We start from the raw sequence: 3,367 nt of genomic DNA, 5'->3' as shown, positions 1-3,367 counted from the left end.
AGGCAGGGGCTCTGGGAAATTTTGAATATACATGCTGACACCCTTAGAGAATCACTCACTTATTCCACTCAAGTCTTTGATTCCATTAGAATCATTCAAGCAACTAATCACATTCTCAGTTTTTGAACAACTAAAAGTCTAAAGAAACATAACCACTTTAAAAAGTAACCAACTGACCGGGTGCGCTGGCTCATGCCTATAATTCCAGTACTTTGGAAGGCCGAGGCGGGCGGATCACGAAGTTATGAGATCAAGACCAGCCTGGTCAACATGGTGAAACTCGTCTCTACTAAAATACAAAAATTAGCTGGGCATAGTGGCGGCACCCCAGTAGTCCCAGCTACGCAGGAGGCTGAGGCAGGAGAATCGGTTGAACCCAGGAAGCATGTCACTGCACTCCAGCCTAGCAACAGAGCAAGACTCCACTTCCAAAAAAAAAAAAGGTAACCAACCACATCATACCCATTAGGATGGCTGTTATCAACAACAAACAAACAAAACAGAAAAGTTGTCAAGGAAGTGGAAAAATTAGAACCTTTGTGCACTGCTGGTGGGAATGTAAAATTGTGCAGCTGCAATTCAAACAAACAAACAAACAGTATGGGCTGAGAGCGGTGGCTCACTCCTGTAATCCCAGCACTTTGGGAGGCCAAGGCAGGCAGATCATTTGAGGTCAGGAGTTCAAGACCAGCCTGACCAACATGGTGAAACACCGTCTCTACTAAAAATATAGAAAATCAGCGGAGCGTGGTGGTGTGTACCTATAATCCCAGCTACTCATGAGGCTGAGGCAGGAGAATTGCTTGAACCTGGGAAGCTGAGGTTGCAGTGAGCTGAGATCGTGCCACTTGCACTCCAGCTTGGGTGACAGAGCGAGACTCTGTCTCAAAAAACAAGCAAAACACAATATGATGCTCCTCAAGAAACTAAACAGAATTTTCATGTGATCCAGTCATCACATGAAACATCTGGGGAAATACACAAAAGGACTGAAAGCAGGGGCTCAAACAGGTATTTGTACACCCATGTTCACAGCAGCATTCTTCACAGTAGCCCAGAGGTGGAAGCACCCCAAGGGACCATTGAGAGATGAATGGAGAAGCAACATGTGGTCCATACCGTGGAATATTATTCAGCCTTATAAAGGAAGGAAATTCTGACCCATGCTGCAACATGGATGTACCTTGAGGACATTACACTGAGTGAAATAAGCCAGATACAAAAATGAAGGTGAATCTTTTTTTTTTTTTTTTTTTTTTGAGACAGAGTCTGTCTCTGTTGCCCAGGCTGGAGTGCAGTGGCATAATCTCGGCTCACTGCAACCTCTGCCTCCCAGGTTCAAGCGATTCTCCTGCCTCAGCCTCCTGAGTAGCTGAGACTACAGGCGCCCGCCACCACACCCAGCTAATTTTTGTATTTTTAGTAGAGATGGGGTTTCACCATGTTGGCCAGGCTGGTCTTGAACTCCTGACCTCAAGGGATCCACCTGCCTCGGTCTCCCAAATGCTGGGATGACAGGTGTGAGCCACCACACCCGGCTACAGGAGGTGAATCTTGACCTAAGCCTGGAAGCAAGAAGGGTGACGCTTGGATAGACACAGAGGAGGAGGTAACAGTAGTAGCAAGAAGACAAAGGGAGGAAAGAGTTTGCTACCAGAGCCTTTGTGGGTTCCTGCATAGAGAAGTGATATGATAAAAGAAATATTTTTAGAAGAGTCATGGGATATAGGATAGATCTGAGGGGGAAAAACTATAGGTAGATAAATGCCTTTAGATGCTGCAGCAATAATTTGGGGACTAGATTAAGGACAGTGGTATTGATGAAAATAAACGGATGGATTAGGCTGGACAAGGTGGCTCATATCTGTAATCCCAGCACTTTGGGAGGCCGAAGCAAGCGACTGCTTGAGGTAAAGAGTTCGACACCAGTCTGGCCTACATGGCGATACCCATCCCTACAAAAAATATAAAAAGAAAAAGAAAAAAAAATTAGCCGAGGATGGTGGCACACGCCTGTAATCCCAGCCACTCGGGAGGCTAAGGCATGAGAATTGCTTGAGCCTGGGAGGTGGAGGTTGCAGTGGGCCAGTATCATGACACTGCTCTCCAGCCTGGGTGACAGAGTGAGACTCCATCTCAAAAAAGAAATGGATGGATTAAAATGATGGACCTTGGTGAAAAAAAACAAAACAAAACAAAACAAACAGGGCTGGAGGGTGAGCCAAGGAAGTAGAGTCCAAATTGATTACCAAGGGTCGATAAAGGCTCTAGCCCAGACTCCTGGAAGGCTGGTGCCGAAACTCTCCATACAGCGTCTACATTCCAATTGCTGCATGTTGTTAAACAAAGTAAATACAACGCGACAGGTTTTTCCAAATAGCCTATGAGTGACTTGAAGACTCATAAAATTTTAAAGTTTTAGTCTTTGATCCTTTTGTTTCTTTTCTGAGTCACTCCCTTCCTTAAAGAAGGATACATTTATCTCCTCTTTCCCTACAGCCTTGCTATGGGGTGACTCTTCTGTGCCCATGAGAAAACCAAGCTGTTGAAGTAAAGATAATCTGCTGTGGACAAATCTTTATGATTTATTTGCCGCTTGTTTATTCATTTTGTCATCTACAAGGCTAGTAGAGAAAATGCATTGGCATTAATGGGGCACATATTAGAAATGCAGAAGCTTGGTCCCCACCCCAAGCCTAATGAATCAAAATCCCCATGATGTTTTTTTCTTTTTTTTTTTCTTTTGAGACAGACTCTTGCTCTGTTGCCCAGGCTGGGAGTGCAGTGGTGTGATCTCGGCTCACTGCAACCTCTGCCTCCCAGGTTCAAGCAATTCTCCTGCCTCAGCCTCCCAAGTGGCTGAGATTACAGGTGCGCACCACCCGCCCAGCTAAGTTTTGTATTTTTAGCAGAGATGGGGTTTCACCATGTTCGTCAGGCTGATCTCGAACTCCTGACCTTGTGATCCACCCGCCTCGGCCTCCCAAAGTGCCGGGATTATAGGTGTGAACCACTGCACCTGGCCGATTCCTTTAAAGATATAGAATGCTTCATGTATTTGCGTGTCATCCTCCCACAGGGGCCATGCTAATCTCTGTATCATTTCTATTGTAGTATATGTGCTGCTGAGGCAAGCACAGGATCTGAATGTTTAATAAGCTCTCCCTCCATTCGTACACACATTAAAGCTTATAAAGTAGGAAACCCTGTCCTACAAAACAAAGTCTGAACTCCTAACAAAGTTCTCTAACAGCTTTTCAATCTTATTTTATCTTACTCCAACACTTGAACGCTGCTTCCAATGCAATTCAGAAAGGAAAGTATCCTTGCATTGACAAGTAGAAGAACTGAGTTTTTTATTTTATTT

The 3,367-nt window shown here is 44.8% G+C and overlaps 1 non-coding gene across 1 annotated transcript; it reads right to left on the bottom strand.

The window, feature by feature from the left end:
- Positions 1–3,034: 3,034 nt before the first annotated feature.
- LOC119618945 (U6 spliceosomal RNA) lies at positions 3,035–3,138 on the bottom strand. Its single transcript, XR_005235291.1, has one exon. It is a non-coding gene; the product is annotated as a U6 spliceosomal RNA (small nuclear RNA).
- Between the last annotated feature and the right edge of the window lie 229 nt (positions 3,139–3,367).

This window comes from Chlorocebus sabaeus, chromosome 8, assembly GCF_047675955.1.
Source record: "Chlorocebus sabaeus isolate Y175 chromosome 8, mChlSab1.0.hap1, whole genome shotgun sequence".
Classification (NCBI taxonomy): Eukaryota; Metazoa; Chordata; class Mammalia; order Primates; family Cercopithecidae; genus Chlorocebus; species Chlorocebus sabaeus.
The sequence above is the reverse complement of the archived record's forward strand: the minus strand, read 5'-3'. Positions and strand labels throughout refer to the sequence as shown.